Genomic DNA, 18797 nt, shown 5'->3' with positions numbered 1-18797 from the left:
TATCAAAATACAATTTGTGAGCAGTGATTTAATGGTAGTTAATAAGACTCATTTCAAAAGGCATGCTGGAGATGGACACAGCAGGCTTTCCTCTGCCACCTTATGGTCATTCTATGCTACTGCAGGGATGAGAGGGAGTTCAAAACATTATTATTACTTGACATGATGCATGTTGCAGTTGCATTTTTTGTATTTATAATGCATACATGTGAGGTATACTTTACCTTATAATTACTGCATATCTGTTAAAGGTGCAAAGTAAAGGGTCATGCTGCTGATTTTACACATAACAATGAGCTCACTCTTCATGAGGAGTAGTACTCACACTGTAAAAACAGAGTTGTTTTATGTCTTCTCTGGCCCTCGAGAAGCTTTGTCAGGTCTAAGAAAAAACCCCTGATGATGTCATCATGGTTGCATTTCAATTTGGGATAGAAGGCAACATATTTATAAGAGGAAGACTGTGTTACAAACTGGGGGAGTGGAACATTAACAGGCAGAGAGGACCCATACTAGGAGCCAAAAGTCAGGATATTATTGCCTCTGTGGTTTCGATTTGAACTTTCTATTTTTACTGTGTCCCTTTGAAGTCTTCCAACTCTATGGAAGTACAGTACTGAATGCAGTGCTAGAATTCATGTGTTCTGACTATACACATGTAAATATAAGTTATTTTGGATTTATGGCTGGACATTGAGCCACATAAGTTCTTATAAGTCTTTTACTGCAGTGCCTTTTTTGTATGCTTCTTACTTTTTAGTTTTCCAAATCTATTTTATGATATCTCATTAAACTAGGTCTTTCATCTGCAATAGCTGCATTTTGTGTGCTATAGTGCAGCATCAGACAAGGTTCACCTGCTGACTCTAAAGTTTATGACCACAGGTAATTCCATATGCTTTTGAAATTAAAATTTCTGTCTCATCTTTTAAATCACTGATAAATCCTGTTTTTACAGAAAGCATCAGGGATTTTCCTCTGAGGACATTTTGACATGTCACAGTAGGAAAAGCACAGGTCTAAATAATAAACTAATGATGGCTGAAATCCATTTAGCTACTTCAGTCTCAGGGTCCTGGTGTTGTGCGTGCACTGTCACACTGCCATGACTTACTGGGACAGTAGAATGGAACCATTGTTAATGGTAATACCTTACATCATTAGTACTTTTCCTACTGTGGTCATTCAAAATGTCTGCTATAAAAAGGCTGATAGGTACACACAGTTTGCTTAATAAATTCTGCAAATAGGTGAGGACCAAAAGAGAACTGCATGAGAAAAGAAATGAAGACCATCAGAGAGGAGAAAGGCTACAGTTACACCAGGGTCCAACAAATCATGCATCAAAGGTCATCGCTGCTGCTCAGCTGATGCAGATGGCACTCACGTTTGTACTACAGCGTAATTCATAATAGAACTAAATGAATTCAAAGTAGTGAAGAGTGGTCAGGCACTGCCCGACCTTGAATTCAAACTAAGGTCTGAAACAGCCTTCATTAGTGAGCCCGTTCACCTGTGCAACTGACAGGCGATGAAACATGCATCTGAGTTAGTGAACTCAGTAATTCCTCATACTGTCTTGTGCCCTGTGATTTAAACTGGTTCTCTGCCTCTCTTTGTTAACTAGCTTCAGTATAATGATGTAGTTTTCTGTGATGTTCCAACACCATGGCTGGAGGCAGGAGTTTAGTCAGCAGCGTGCAGGATCAAGAAAAAAAAAAGTGAGCCACTGAAAATGGAGAAAAATGGCTTGCAGTACCCCAAGGTAGGAAATAAATTGCAGACGATAACTAGTGAAGCGAGGCACAAACAGCATAATAAATTGTTCGAGATTTTTGCTCTCATTTTGCAGAGCAAAATCAAACTTTGGAGTGCACAGTTGGCAGGCCATTAAAAGAATTACTTCATGCTCTGAAAACAGAGGGCTTGTGTCAATCCCTATATCTCACACAAAAAGACAACGCACTCCTCGGAATTGCTTTGTGTTTTCTGCCATCTAGGTGGGTACAATGATAAGCTCAGATCACAGTGAGACAAGCACAAATACAGTAAGTGACTTGGAAATAGCTTTGAAAGAAACATATCGCTGTTGAATACAGAGCTAAAGCTAAAGTTAATACACACTGGCATGGCGTAGATAAATATTTATGCACAAATATTTATGTCTTACAGTTTCTCAATATATCAATATTAATGATCTGCATTCCGCACGTTTAATAATTTAGCAAAAATAAATAAGTCATATTTTGCCCACTCTATAAATATTCAGCAGATTTGGAGAAATTTCAGTTGTCTGCAGACTTTTTCTTGTTGATAATAGCAGTCACTGGAGCGATGTACATTCACAGATTTGTTAGTTGTTTGCTTAATCCAATCAATATTTTATATGTTTGTGAATATGAGAACTACCACTCCAATTAACCACCGCAGACACCACACTCAGACTACATTTTCTTCAATGCACTGGTTAAAGACGTACTAATGTTTCACACATTAAAAGTATGGTCTGGAAAATCTGCTTTTACATCACTATGTCTTGTGTAAAATCAAGAAGAATATTCTGACTATAATTATAATGCACTACTGTAGATTTCCATGTCAGTTTAACCATTGATTAAAAAAAAATAAAATCATTTAAACATGACTTAGACAGATCATACAGATCATGGAAGGGACTTAAAGTAAATTACATTATTAGTTAGAGTTCAGTTGCCCATGCTTAAAGCTTGTGTTCCTGGATTATTAGATAGGAATTATGTTGGCAAAGAAAATACCAAATGTAACATTAAAAGAAATGATCATTCTAATAATTAACACCTGTTCCAAAACACACTGATGATGATACAATATTTTTTTCCCCTCTGACTCATGAGGTTTGAAATGCCTGATGGTTTTCCTGTGGAAACATGGAAATAACACTTGGGCAAGAAAAGCCATGCGACAGTATTAATAATGCATTTTGAGCATTCATTCTGCATCATTATTCTACAATTTAAATGAGGGTTAAAGCTCACTGCTTTACTTGTACAAGAGCAATTGGACATTAAATATACAACAGTAGCATATTTTCACCAGTGAAACTTTGATTGGAAGCATTTTGAAATCCAGTCCATGGTCACATAAGACATATTTACCCCTTTCTGTCCTGTCTTGCTTACAGTCCACACTGTTGTTACATTGTGGGTGACACTGCTGGGGTTTGTTAGACCCAAAAGAGAGTGCTAGAGAAGGCTATTGAACAGTCAGACCTAAAACAAAGTCTAAGTTATATGAAATAGAACAATGTTGATAAACTGGAATATAGATTTTTATTATATAGCAGTGATAGCCCACTTATTAGATTTGTCACACTGACAAACACACACAGTATCCAGTCCAAGGTCACCTCATTCCCAAACTATAAAAATATTTACACTATCAATACAATATCCCATTGTTATCATCCAATTTAAAATTTGGGGACATGTGCTGTTTCAATATTGTAGTTAAGTTATTAAAGCGAGCTGGACCAACTGGTCAGACTGGCGGGGAACTGAAATGGTCATAAGGGGTCGGTGTGCAGCAACATCCCTCTCCTCTGGACCGGAGTGTAACCTGCGTGATTTTAAAGCAAAATGGCGACAGTGTAATAGAGGGGAAGAACGGTGTCAAGTGCAATGACAAACTTGTGGACATGAGTCGTCGTCCTGAGGTAGGTGTTACAGCCTGCTGTACAGTTTGATGTGCGCAGGGATACATTGTAGGCAGGTACGGTCATCAGTCAGAGATGTGTCGCTGTCGTACAGCAGGTCGCTATGAAGGTATGAAAACAGTAACACTGCAGTGTCTGGTAACTGTGGACAGGCAGGCTACACAGTCTTACCTCAACAACTTAAACTGGCTCACTGTTGTACCATAAACTCTTTGTCCAAGACATTTCTGATACAGTTTTCTCTTTGTGGTTCAGCCTGTCGCATCACAGCGTGTAAAGGTGGCTCTGTGCTATCCAGCTGTAGTGTTTCACTTTGTACTAAAACGTGCCAGTCGGTGTGTAGAGGAAGACGATTACGTTTCTTGTTAACACTGGCAATTTTTGTAGGATATATGCAATTTTTTTTTTGATGCAGAGCTATGTGCTCACATAAGTTTTATGTCTCTACCTCAAGCCCTCACTGACTTAAAATAGCCCATTAGAAACACAAAGTGATTCTGAGAGTGAGGTAAATGCAATGTGTGCCTGTGGGAAATTGTTAGACCTACATTGTATGGAAGTTCTCAAATGGCAAAAGGGCCTATTGCAAAGTTGAACTCCAATGAATTAAGTTGAAGCTGTGATCAATTCTTTGTATGAATAAAGCATCAAATGGCTGTTTGTATGTGATGAGGGTTGCTCGTTATGACCCACAGAGAGTTAGACTATCTGCAGTTCCCCTCAGCTCTAAGACAACTGTTTTGATTCAGTTTCATTTCTCTCATCAGTGTCGTTTCCAGCTGCAACAGGTAGCTTTTGCTAAAAAGCTCTAAAAAAAACATCTATACACTATCTGCCCAGCACCAAACAGCTGACAGACAAAGTTGGCAACTATAGCTGGTGAGCATAATGGAGCATTAATCAGCTAAAGAGTTGGATATTTCAATCAGGAGTTGGTGGAGAGCAAAACGGAGCTAAAAGAGGAGTGAATATTGAGCTTAAATTAATCAGGTAGCCAAATCCAACTCCAAAAATAATATTCTGTGTCTGCTGGATAATTAAGCAACTGATTGCAAAGGAGTTGGCAATATTAACTTAAAAGGTGATAAAATGTCAGAGTGGTGACATTTTTTTTGTGAAAAAAAAATCTGATGATGCAGGTTTAAGATTTTATAGCACTACAGGGAGAAATTTCTAAGCTCAGAGCAAGGACAACAAGACATGGCAAACAACTAGACAGGAAGGATTTTTCTTTCTACCTTTTAAATTGTGGTACTGGATATGAGCAGAGGACTATAGCTGTCCTATATGATAACACAATGTAATGATATAACATGTAATACAAGTTGCAACTGTTTTGCATTGTTCGACTAAACTGCTGTAATATTTAGAAATTAAGTCAGCAGGACAGAATTGCAGCTGTTTTAGGAACTTACTGATGGTTGGAAGAGTGCAATTAGTTCCAGTAACGGTAAAAAGTGTGTTAAAGTTAATCTTAAAATTCTCTGAGGTATTTTCATGTTCCAGTGCAGATGATGCTCTTTGATTAACTATGGTAAAAGGGCTGAGAAGAGCAGGTTATAGGGTGATTTGGTTTTTGTATAGGCTAATTGTAAAAACGACTTGTTTAGATATTAATGACTTGTGCTTGTGGGAGGCTATACACAGCTTAGGAGTAAATGTTCCCTAGGAGACCAAAGAAATTAACATATCAGGGAAGTTGTTTTTTAAGAGTTAATTTCATTTGACTGGTGGCTTTGAACTGGAGTGTGCCATACACTGAAGGATGATGATTGGTAGAAATTTGCAAGCACTCCTCAGGTTTGATCAGTAATGCAGAGATTGTTTGAATCTGCTTTAACTGTTGGAATTGCTAGATCACACAATTCCTGGATGGACTGAGCATTTTGTCTTTATTTTTGTGTTGGCTCAGTAGTTTTGTCATTAAAGAACTTCCATAATATTTGATATATAGGAGTTTATTGACATCGCAGTTTGATTGTGTGAAACTTTTTAGGTTAAATATATTATTATTTTTATTATTTTTCTGTTTTTGAGAAAAATGTATGTGGTACGCACAAAATAAATTCTGTCAGACTGTACTCCAAGAACACAACTGGGGGTTCACCTCTCAGGTATTACTTTTAGTAAGCTGGTAAATAATCTTCATTGAGACTCTAGCAGTTTGTATTTGTTTACCAGGGGTGGTGATGGTAAATCAATATCAGACTCATTTTAATTCAAATGGTAATTCATTCATCCATCCATCCATCCATATGGTCCGTGGTGACCACCCAGATTCATTATATTATATATAATAATTCTATTCTCTATTCTCAAATATGTGATTTTCTGAGACAACTATCACTCATTAAACAAAAGGACTGACTACAGATAACAAGCATAGAGGCTAGAATAGGACTCTTAATTGTCTCTATTGCAGATAATAGGTGTGTGTCATATCCCTTTTAACAGCTGAAGAGTTAAGGTTTTGTAAAATCAAAGCATAGACCTACATAAATGAGTCCATCCCTCCCTGCAGGTGTCTAAGGACAAGCTTACATGGCTATAGGAAGAAGTCAGTGTCAGCTTAACAGCCTTGTGTAGGTTTGATTGCATTAGTATAGAGTAAAGGAGTCAACTGCCCGACTAAATAAATCAGATGGTTGAGGCGTGTTATCCACAAATTGATTATATGTCACTTGACAAGGTCAAATATTTTAACCAAGATGCCTGAAGTCCCTGAATGCTCAGCATAGCAAACAGTTATGTGTTCTCTGTTGGCCTGGCTGGCTGCTTACACAGCTATAAATGAAGACACCTGGGACTACTTAAATGGGAGTACACTGGCCTGAATTAGCAACTCAGCTGAGGAACAGCTGCAGAGATGAGATATTTTAGTAATCAGGTGGATCTACCAAGAACATTGAGGTCTGCAGAAATATATCAGTGGCGGAGGAGGAAATAAGGGCAGCGTGTTTTCGTGGAATCACATTGACTGACTCACCCTTTGATGACCCATTAAATCATCTGCATGAAATGAATAACTTATTATCACAGTTGTTTCTTTTGATGAACATACTACACTGAAGCTGTTCAGTATTCTCTTTTTGCTCTTGCAAATTTCCATACAACTACAGAGTCAGTTTTTGATGTTCATATTTAAGTTAATGAATAGACAGCAAACATTATTAGCTGTCTCCAATATACTCTGTAATTGTGGCTATTTGGAATTTAGGCTAACAAATTATACTGCTGCTGTAATGTACAGTGCATACTGTGTCGATATGAACTAATGATTATTTCATTATAGTTTAGTCTAAGAAATATCAGAAAACAGTGAAAAATGAGTCAATGTCAAACCTTCAAATTCATTTTTCTGTCTGACCAACAGTCCAAATTTAAAGTTGTTAAATTTGCAAATATGTAAAACAGAGGAAAGCAGCAAATCTGCATATTTAAGAAGCTGAAACCAGCAGGTTTTTGGCATTAATGGTGATAAATGGTTATCAAAACTGTTTTCAATTGATATAATTATTTTAGTTCTTATTATGACCCTGCTAAAATGTTATTTCCTTGTGTCCATGGATGTATTTTTCAAGAAAGAATGTCGTCGGCTTTCAGACGTGGATCCCAAAACTGGGGCTAAATTTGGAGCTTGGATTCCCTGCGGCAGGGTGTGTCAGATATAGTCACAAAATCTTACTGAAATATATGGTAAAAAAAAATCACAGTGATCTGTGTAGTGTGCTGCTTGTCAGCTTTTTTTAAAAAAAACAACAAAGTTACAGAATATTGACTTGTTCTTCGACTCTTTGTTACAGGTGTGTTTTCTAAGAGCCATGTGGCAGAATCAGTGTTACAGCACAGACTGGTAAGTACATATTGACTGGTTCAATCACATGTTTCATCTTGTTTAACACACCACATAATAATTATGATCAGAATCTGACAAACTTGGGTGCTACTAGTAACATTTTGTCTCTTATTTGAAGTGATATTATCAACTCTGCTTTATAATTTGAACAAGAATCACAACAAGCTGACATGCAGTGACACGCTCTTTAATTTCTTTCAAATAGTCACTCAGCTGAAATACATTTTTATTTAAACAGGTAACTGTGAGCTCAAAACGAGTGTTGATTGCATTTTAATTGAGTACAAAAATGTGTGTTACGTGACGTCTAATATTCTTGTTAGTATTATCATTATTACAATCATAATGGCAGAGCATAAACCAAAATGTGACCGTCGCTGAAGAGGTGTTATAATTCAGAGGCACAGTTGGTATGTCTCCTTACCGGCTTAACACCTGAAACTGTAGCTCAGATGTGTGAAATGCTCTGAAACTATAGCTGGGTGTGATTACCAGTCAAATTAAATCTGAGATGTCAGTTACATGTGTCAGTGCCTCCACTCCTACACTTGGCAGGTTGTAGGGAGTGACAAGCTGGCTGTTGATTATTTTCCAGTGTGAAACAATCACTGATGCAAACTAGTTTTCACAGTATTCTGTTTTTTTTTTTTTTTTGTTTATTTTTTTTTTTTTAAAATGTAAGTGACAAATGTGAATTTTGATGTTGAAATTGTCACCAGATTGTACCATCATGGTATAATTATTTAATCAGTAATCCCAGTTGTACTCAGAGGATGCATGAAACAAATTTATGAATATTTATTCGGCCTTATTGTCTTAAACATCATTGATATAGTAGTTCCTTGCTGTTCATTCTTACTAAACAATCTAGAAAAACAGACTCACATACATAAGAAGCTGTATTTCTCTAGGAGTTCATTTCAGTTATGTGATGTTGGCCCTTTAAATGAGCTTTGTTACAGGACAGGACAGGAAAAGCTCTACACTGTAGAACAGATATCATATTCTTTTAACTTATATCCAATTTCAGCCTCTTTCACAGGGCAGTACAATCCACTTTTTTACATGTCAGTTTTTCTTTATCCAATTTCCAGCTATTCTTCCACCTACATATACATAAAAAAACCACATTAAGTACTAGGCATGTAGTGTCTTTTTTAATATAAAATGTATGTATGAATTGAATAATCATATTGCATTGATAAAGCCATTATAGGGCTTATAAATGTGGGCTTTTGGAGCATATTGCACTTGATATTTGCTCCATCTCTATATCTGTAGCTCTCATACTTTTTGAATTCATATTTTGTATGAGGGGGAAACAGGTTTCAACAAGCTACAGTACTTTTGCTACACCTCACGGCAGTAACTCTTTGGATTTTACAGACATCATTTTTTTTATATTTCATGGTATATGTATGTGCAACTGCATCCTTAATTTTTACTCTAATTTCAGCTCTCACATTTGTTTTTCTTTTTCTCAGTTACATTTCAGTTCACATTAGCGAGCACATTCACTGTCGCTCCTGTAGCAAACACTGTGAAGATGTGAAAAAAAGCTTTTACTTCCCTAATTTGCGACAGCAGCTTTACTGAGAGGGATTTGCAGGAATGTTATTTTGGATGAATTTATAGGGATAAGGGTTCTTTCTCTGATTCTTTAACACATGATGCAGTCTGATTACATAAAAAAGCCTCAAATTAGCAGCTTTTGAATCCAGTTTACATCTTGACTACAACCAACCTTGCTTCTCTGTTTTTTTTAGTGTCTATTTTGGGGTATTTTTTATGTTGATAAACATGAAATTGATTTTCTGTGGTTTATGGATCACATGTGAATTGAGTAGCGCTCCCTTTTAAAAGAGCCACGAGACTTCTTTGGATAGGAGTTCATTTTAAAGGAGAGACAGGCTTCAGCGCCTTAAACATCATGAGGACCAGCAGGTGAGATTCCTGCAGTCCATCAAAAGCTGGATGAAGCTGCACATGTCCACAGTCCAGCCTGCTGCTCTGGGTCTGCAGATCAAGCCTCAGACTACACTGTCTCTCTCAGGTTATGGACCATTTCCTCCACTAAGGGGCAGAATATGATCACTGATACTCTCTGCCCTTGCTCTAAGGGATGATACATTGAAAAGCAACATTGGTTAATGTGGCCTGTGTAATCACATTACAGTAAATTGAATGGATGATTATAAGAGGGATGATGGATGAACACATAAAAAAGCTCACCCTTGTTATTTACAGAGTTGTCATTGCAATCATCCTCCACATAATGAACAAAAGTAAAAAAAAAAAAAAAAAATCCATATTTGAAAGAGGCCATAATTACATGCTGTCATGAACAGAGAATGTAGTGATATATAACAAAAAATATCTAAAAATATATATATAATTTGGGGCATGTTCTATTGTGGAGGATGAAAATGTTTTATACATGTTTAGAGAATAATCTAGAGTACCTCTATTTTTAATATCAGTTAATTGTGGCTTTTTCTTAGCTCAGCATACCTGCTCCCCCAATTAAATCCAAATTACCTAAAAATAAATGGTTATTTTCATTTTCTAGTATATTCTGGTGTCTGATGCAGATGCTCCCAGCTCTGCAAGAATGTCAAATCAGTATGGGTTTGTATTTATCCCTCCTGAACATTTCACAAGTCCAAACAACCTCTATCTTTGAAGGTTCGGATTAGTGAGCTTCTATTGTACATGAGCTGTGAGGCAGCTAACCCTTTCTGTGATACCTATCTAAGGTTGAGCTCAGCACTTTCCTCATTAATTTCCCATTTATTCTCAGAGTTGGATGTGATATTTTAGAGATTTGAGCATGCGGGGCACAGGTTAGGCGCAATTATGCTGACGGAGGGCTTTTACAGATGTGCTCAATGAAATCTGGAGTGTAGGATTATACATGTAGAAAGTTATATAGTGATTAACCTTCATTTCAGTCCCCTCTGTGATCTCTGGAAGGCAAATCCTCCTCCGATCAGCTGCTGTCAGTTATATTTTTCCATTCTGATGAATGACCTTCAAAATGATAGATTGAGGCATTCCTTCTTCTTCTTATGCTTTTGAAGCATTTGTTTGCCCTTTCAGGTAGTTCAAATGCCTCTTTTTACTACATACCACTCTGATTTTCTTCAGCAGTAAGGCTGTATGGATTCAGAGGTAACTTAAAGGTACCCTGTGGAGTTTTTGACCACTAGTAGCGCTATGGAGCAATGTTTTTAAGAGTGGGCCCTTGTTTTGTTTGTATCGTGCACACACAAAGGTTAATTCTAGGATTTGGCGGCTTTTGCGGAGGCTAAACCTGCACTAATAAGACAAAAAGAAACTGTAATTCACAAAGCACCAACAAAGGCTGAAATGTGCTGCCAAGCAAATAGCGTTTCGGTGCTTCTTTGCTATTTGCACGTATTTAAATTAGATAATATGCATACATTTGGTGCAAAATTGGCCCCTATGGCCAATTGGTCCTATGCAAATGAACCTCATTGCGAAAACAGCCCAATTCACAAAGACCAGGGCTAATAGCCACACACAGTTAAATTATTAGCATCTTCAGAGAGTTGGTGGTAACTGAAGGGCATTTATAAGGGGTGTCACACCCAGATTTTCTAGTGATCATGTTTAAATTCTTACCTGAAGTTTTGAGGAAGGCCTCAGCACCTATTTGGTCAGGACTTGTAGCTTGCGGTCTGAAAATGTAATTTTTCTCTTTCTCTCTGCTATCGTCCTGCCTACTGTATTCTTGGCGCAAAGGCAACATTTATACTTTGCCACATGGATATTGCAATAACACACAAAAAAGGGCAAATTGCACTCAGCTACAAAACTTAATTCTTTAACATCATGTTTAATGTATTGTTAAATGTTTGTGCTGTAATATCATTAGTGCAATATCTTCTGGGAATCGGACCTTGAGATGGGGTAGGTAGTGGTTGCAAGTGATGCACAATTCATGGAGCTATCAGCAGCCACAATCCATTCTTTGTGAATTCGCCCCTGAGTGTAAACATAACTTTATTTGTTTACATAAAAACTCCACAGGGCAGATTTAAGGTGTCATTGTGGTCATGGCAATGTGCATTTTATTACATTCAAAGGAAAGAAATTTAGTTATCATAAGAAAGGATAGAAAACACGTTTTTCTCCATGAGTCATGAAGTTTATCGTATGCCAATTTTTTTTTGTGTGTGTTTTCAGCTAGTTTCCATGGCTGCAGGTGCCATCTGTTGGTGATATATGGTACTAGAGGGGATTTACACTGGATATGTTGCAGCAGGAAACAACTTTAATGTCTGCAACTGGAAATGAAAATAGAAATAAAAATGTGTATATATTACTGATTTTTTTTTTTTTTTGTCGAATTCCATTTATCAGCCCAAAATAAAATCTAACTTATTTATTATTTGGTTCAGAGTTAGATATAAGATAAGACACAGGAAAACCAAAAGTCAGGGTAAAATCTTAACTAGTCATTCTGTTAATTAATAACTCCTAAAAAGCATTCATTCCAATTACAAACAAGTAAAAATCTCCCAGTGGGGTGAGATTATATTAACTGGTTTCCCAAAATAAATCCACTTGCTTTAGGAATTATCTATACCCAGGTGTTTGTAATTCCAAACAGATTTCTGCACTTAAATCAGGAAAATGACACTTGAAAAAGTTCTTGAAACAAGATTTTTTGTTTGTTTGTTTTGGGAACAGGTGAAATAATCATACTCTCATTTACAGGTTATGCATTTATTTGAAGAACATAAGATTTTTTGGAGTGGGGATTTTCATGTTGTATGTTTGAACATGATGGCGTGTCTGTGCCTGTGTGGGTTTTGTTTCTTTTTGTTCAAGCTATTGCCATGGTGTCATGGATGGAATAACTGAAGGTATGTCAGCAGCAGCAATTAAATATTGTCTTTGTTTTCAGTTTTTTTCTAACAAGAAACTGAAAAATATACTGATGATATAGAAAAGAAGAAATGTCACAGTTGTAAAGCACCATCCGGTTAATTTAATGCACTGATGCTATAATTGTCTAGTTATTATGCAAAGATAATCATTTTTTTTCTCAAATGCTGCAAATCTACCTTGTATTTTTTGTGCATTTCTACATCGACGCCGCAGAAAGCAGGCTTTAACAACAATGGCAGTTCCCTTCTTCACCCCTCAAGAAAGGACATATTTGAGCCCCTTTGATTTGGCCCGATTTGTTTTGATGTGAGGAGTGAGTGGTTTTTAAAATCTCCTTAACTCCCCAGGCCTGGCCCAGCCTCCCACAGGGCTAATGACCGTAGCCTGGCCCGTGTTGAATAATACAGACGCTGGCGAGGTGGAAGTGGGGAGGAGGGCAAGGGTTAGACGTGGGCCCTCCTTCTACAGTACACCTCCATTGATAAGATTGTATTAATTGGTATGAATAGAGAGGGTTTTCTCCCTCTCCTTGTATACATTTACCATTATACTCATTAGCTTCCCGTTGCCTCCCAGCGAGTTTCTCCTTCACATCCCCCGGGGTCTCCTGGGAGGCAATTTGCATCTCTCCATGGTGTCTCTCTGGGGTTATTGAGGAAATATTAGCCCCTTTTCTTCTGTGGCCGACCCTTTGATTTATTTGGAGCTAGAGCTGATAGAGTGGCACTCACATGTTAATGACTGGCGCTGATACAGGCCCCTGGTGCAAGACGACTCATTGATCCGGGTTGAAAAGGTACAATTGACAAGCAGTACTGAATAACCGTCTTACATGCGTGTGTCTGTGTGTGTGTGTGTGTGTGTGTGTGTGTGTGTGGACCTTGAGAAATGACAAGGGAATCCCACTGCTGTCAAGGCTACTGCGCTCAAGCTGTCCAGGTTTCCTGATAGAGGTAGATAAATAGGCTTTTGTTGGCCTCTGAATTCCTTGTGACTTTTTGACAGCCACAGTTTTTGCGTTATCTTTTCAGAGGCTCGCTTCTTCTCTGTTCACTGCAGACTTTGCTATTCAGGTCATCTGTCTGACCCCATGTGATCACAGTGGTGCTTACTTTAGCCACTTTTAAGCCTCAAAACCCAATCAGAGCCTGCAAATGACTCATTTGATCCAGTTCCTGTTTAGAGTTGTTTGTCCTGGTCCAATAACAGGACTCAAGGTGACTACTGAGGAATCACTTTGGTTGCGTTTAGTGACTATGAGGCCCGTGCTCCCTGCGCTCCCATTCCTGCCGTTGGTGCGCTCATATTATGTTTTAAAGAAAGATAATGAGAGATTTCATCCTAATACCTGCAATGCTTGACATGCCTCCGAATTTAAGCTCACTGATGTCTGCTCGGCAATTCGGAGCCTGTCCTCAATTTGGAGAGCAGCTTGACACTGACTCCCTTTCATCTGAATGGTCACATGTCTACAGCAAAGCGGCAGCAACAAAGTTTGATATATATATATATATATATATATATATATTTTTTTTTTTTTTTTCTCCGTCTCAACTGGAGAGGAAACGCATGCCTAATCATAGCAACAACTTCTGTCTTGCTTAGTATTTATATACTTTCAGTTATATGGTAATAATAACATTTAATAAAAGTCAACATCCTAACTGCCACTAAACAAAAATACCCACCACGGCAATCACTGCATCTTCTCTGCATACTTATAACAGATTAGAGGTTATGTATATCAATTGTGCAGCTCATGCATATTGTTATGAAGGAGAAATGCAGGAAATGGAAATGTGCCATTTCAACGAGACGGCACAGCTTGCCAAAAGCGGGCAAGTGGGTAGTGCTTGTGGTGATGGTCGGGTTTGTTTTCCTCTCAGTGCTGGGAGATGAGAAGTCATGTATCTAAACAGAGCAGATATGATGTTTATGAGAGCCATCTGTTTGGCAGCCCTCCTGTGCCCACTGCCCTCCTCAACGTGAGAGCAGCCTCATTAAAACGGTCACATGCCTGAGAAATTTCTAACTGCTTTGTTTTTTTTTTTTTTCTTCTTTCTTCCCCCCTTTAAAAGGAGTAGAGTTTAAAACTAACAAAGCCTTGGGAAATCCCCATCAGACATCCCTCCCTTAATCCATTTAATTTTGAAAGGTATTGTTTAAAGCTTTAAAGTTTATATCGTTTAATCCCCCTCCAACACTACGGGCAGCAAATGAGGCCGTGTCAGCAGCTTCAACAGTTATAATCTACTCCACACAACAGAAAATCCTCCTTCAAGACAAGGTTGCATGGGTTTCCTGTGAACTCACTTGTTTGATGTTTCTACCTGCTATTGAACATGACTTCTGTCTTAACCCAACTGTCACTCGCTCCCTGTCCCCTTTTATCACTCCGAATGTTCTCGCTTCACCTTTTTTCATCAGTAAATCTACCATCACAGCCATTTCACTCATTCCCCTTTTTTAGGAGAGGGGGGCAAGGAGAAGTTTGTTGTGGGCAGGTTCAGGGGGATTTTTTTTAGATATATTGTGCTAGAGTGTTGAACCTTGGCCAAAGGACAGGATTGTTTTGAGTCTCATCTGTGGTTCAAAGCACCACTCTTTAACGCTTTTACTTATGTGGTTTTGTCTCTACTGGATGTGCAAGTATTTATTATGTATGTGCATATACCCTCTGCAGATTTTCTAACACATTGTTTTGTGTACTAACATTTGATTAGTTAAAGGAAAAATTCGAAATTTTGGGAAATATGTTAATTTGCTTTCTTGCCAAGAGTTATATGATAAGTTTGATACCACACTCATGTTTGTATGGTAAAAATGAAGCTATAGCTGGTAGCTAGTTAGCTTAGCTTAACACAAAGACTGGAGGAAACAGCTAGCTTGCCTCTGTGCAAAGGTAATAAAACCTGCCCACAGCAACTTGTCATTTTAACACTTTGATTTTTCTTAACATTAAACAGACAAGATATAATCAATGTTAATTGGTGATTTTATCACGTACAGACAGAACCAGGCTAGCTAGTCTTTATGCTGAGCTAAGCTAACGTAACCGGCTACCGACTGTAGCTTCATATTTAGCAAACAGAAACAAAGGTAGTATGAATCTTCTCATCTAACTCTGGCAAGAAAGCAAATAAGGGCATTTCCCAAAATGTTGCTTTAATTTACCACTTCCAGTTATACTTATCTGCATTTTTTTTCCATGAATCACTTGAATGCACACCATTATTCTTGTTGTCTAAGTATGCATTTGCATTTAATTTGTGCTTACTTTAAAGAACACAATTTTCTTTGCAGCACATACCACCTATGGTTCTCATATATTTTCCTTTAGTGTATAATTTGAGTCATATAACTCCAGTGTATATTTCCACTCAAGCAGTAAATTACATTGTTTAGTTATCAAAGGCTTTGTGTAATTACATTTGTGCAATTCACGATGACAGGGCTGATAGTGTCTGCACAAGACGCTGGCATACATAATCACAGCCAAAATCCCATTAGGGAGAATGGAGACCATTATTATGGAAATGACCTTTGGGTGACAAGAATTCAGTGGGATAAAAGAGTATGTAATCCAGACAAAGACATCGTGTGAAGCCGCTCTCTTTATTTTCTCCTGTGCAAATTTAAGAAATTTAGGGTGTTTCATGAATCTGCTATTGTCGTGTTTTTTTGTTTCACATTCTTCAGCAGAACAAGCCAGTTAGTCACAATGAGGAAAGTGAGATTTGGCTTGTGGTTTGTTGCTAATTTCCTCCTGCTTTTCTGCTGTTTGATACTGTGGGTGACTGCAGGGCTAAGATAGCAGAAGAACAACTTAACCGTGTGTTTTTTTTTCTTTTTCTTTTCGCTGTGGCACTTTCGCTGAGAGAACATACTCACCTTGGGATTACCGGAGTGTCGAGCTGAATCTCTGTCTGTTTGTTTTGAGCCACGCTTTGATACTCTCACACTAAAGAGGCAGCTTCATAAATTCACATTGTGTCAAATAAATCAATAGATCCCATTAGCTGAGGAAGTTGTGTAGTGCAGTACTTGAGGGACCATGGCCCCCCTTGTTTAGACATTTCTCCAGCAAAGGCGATGGAAGAGGAATATAGGGTTGGCTGTTGATCCATACAGACAGCTCCAGCAGTTGAAATGGTTTGGCTGACTGGTCCCAGTTGGTCTTCAGCGCTGTCTCCACTGTGCTGCCAGCCTGGGTCTTCAGTTGTACAGGAAGAAGAAATTTGCTTAGACATTCACAGTCTTATAAGCCTACAGCATCAAAGTTTTCCTCCTCAATATGTTTGTTGTTCTCCTGAGACTCAAAGTTTGTGTATTTAAATTTTTTGACTTAAATAATGTCTAAGATGGAAGAGAGATGTCACAATGATTTTTTTTTTCTAAAACACTTTATTTTTTATGTAATGTCCAACAACAGGAATTTGGCATACCATTATTATTTTCATTATCGTTTATAATTTTGTCTTAAAAATGTCAGAAAATTGTGAAAAATGCTCATCACGTTCAATTATATAAAACAGGAAAAAAGCCAGAAGCTGGTACCATCAACTTTTTGGCATTACTTCATGATAAATGACTAATCAATCAATCAACTAGCCTAATTGTTTCAGTTCCTGTCTATTAACTGTATCTTCTCTACTGTTTTGCATCACCATAAATGACAAGAATGTCAAAAAATCAGGAAAATACACATTTATACATGTAAATTGTGTGTACTTTTAACCTTTCTGTATTAAAAAAACAAATTACAAATGCATTTTAACCTTAGATCCCTAGCACAAGTCTGCACAGTCATTTAAGTCATAAGAAGTAGTCCCAATAAATTCACAAAAAAACCCTAAAAACTACTCCACCGCACTAGAGAACATTGTACATTGTATTCAGTTTCAGTGCCCGTCATCACAGCATCAGTTGGTAAAACATTCAACTTTTAGCCATTTTAACTAAGTCCAGAGGATTTCATTCATTCATTGACATTTTTGACACCAGAAATGACATTATACGCCTGACCCCAGGCCCTGAGCTGAAACCTTCTTTTCCTTCTGATCTCTCCACTCCTTCCTCTACTGAATCCTGTCTGTCTTTGTCCTCATCTCAAAGTATGACTCTGACTCATATTCTGGCATTTTAAAAAAAGTCAAACATTTTTAAAACAACACAAACCCTTGAAAGTATACTGCAAAGGCAACTGTGCTTGCTGTCAAAACTACAAAAAGCTTGCCTTTATACTGTTTATCATTTAATACTTGTCCATTCTTCTTTTAATGTCTTCACTTGTTGGGTTTTTCCACTGTGGCACCAAACATGACCTGTAATGGCACAATGCACTATTTTATGAGTTATTGTCATGACAGGTTATTGTTATTGACTTCTCCCATAGCCCAACATTTTTTTCTGTCTCTGCCCTTTGTATATCAGTCATAATATATTACATTACATTCATCTAGCAGATGATTTTGTCCAAAATGACAATACATTTTTTTATATCATCATTTTAATCACATACCTCTCTTGTTTTATATCTTTCTGAAGATTCAAATGAAACATGAACAAAAACACCAGTATGTCCTCCACACGCAACTACAGGTTTCATTTATTTAGTTTTCATTTCTTTTAGATGTGAAAATAATGACCAAATTGCATCACCAATTCTCATAGTAATACGTGACCTTTGCACTCATCATGTCATCATGTCATTGTGATGAAAGCAGATTGTTGACTTCTAGTCATTTACACCTGCCGTTGTAGTAGTTTTTGCCTTAAAGAACACGTGTAAAATTACTGCTTACATAGTGACTTGGATTAATGACACAAGTAATTTGAGTAAAAAAAAAAATTTACAGGCAAATGTTTTGGTGTTTTCATTATATTAGATTGTGCGGAGTAGAGAATGACGGGAAGATGAAAGAGAATAGGGCATGACATGCGCTGAGGTTGTGAGCCAGACTCAAAGCAATAGTGATGTGAGTACATGGCATGCTTCCCAGCCCACCAACTTTCAGAGCATGCTGTATGAGATCAATTTGAACTCCATAACTCGCTGGTGGTGAGGTATAAATTAAAGCTTTTAAATTGGTTTTGAATATTTGAAAGTCATAATTTAAAAAAAGGGAAAATCGTACGTATAGTTGATTGTTATGAACAGGGAGTTTCCAGTTTATTCGGTGCAGCCACTGTAGACATTCTAAAGCAATCCAGCTCAACAGAAATGCAATGTTTTCTATTTTTATAAAGGTTAGGCCCTATGTTGAGATTTGGTTGGCACACAGGTGTTGGTTCTGTACTGGACTGCATACATTTAGAATATTAGAGACAACT

At 37.5% G+C, this 18797-nt stretch overlaps 1 protein-coding gene across 1 annotated transcript in view; it reads left to right on the top strand.

Moving 5' to 3' along the window:
* Positions 1-3379: 3379 nt before the first annotated feature.
* znf644b (zinc finger protein 644b) overlaps positions 3380-18797 on the top strand; it is a 28876-nt gene continuing 13458 nt past the window's right edge. The window contains exons 1-2 of the mRNA XM_044362592.1: positions 3380-3691; positions 7495-7544. The gene's annotated coding sequence lies outside the window, so the exon portion shown is untranslated. The remainder of the gene's footprint in view (positions 3692-7494; positions 7545-18797) is intronic.

This window comes from Thunnus albacares, chromosome 9 (assembly GCF_914725855.1).
Source record: "Thunnus albacares chromosome 9, fThuAlb1.1, whole genome shotgun sequence".
Lineage (NCBI taxonomy): Eukaryota > Metazoa > Chordata > Actinopteri > Scombriformes > Scombridae > Thunnus > Thunnus albacares.
This window is presented reverse-complemented; position numbering and strand designations above follow the sequence as displayed.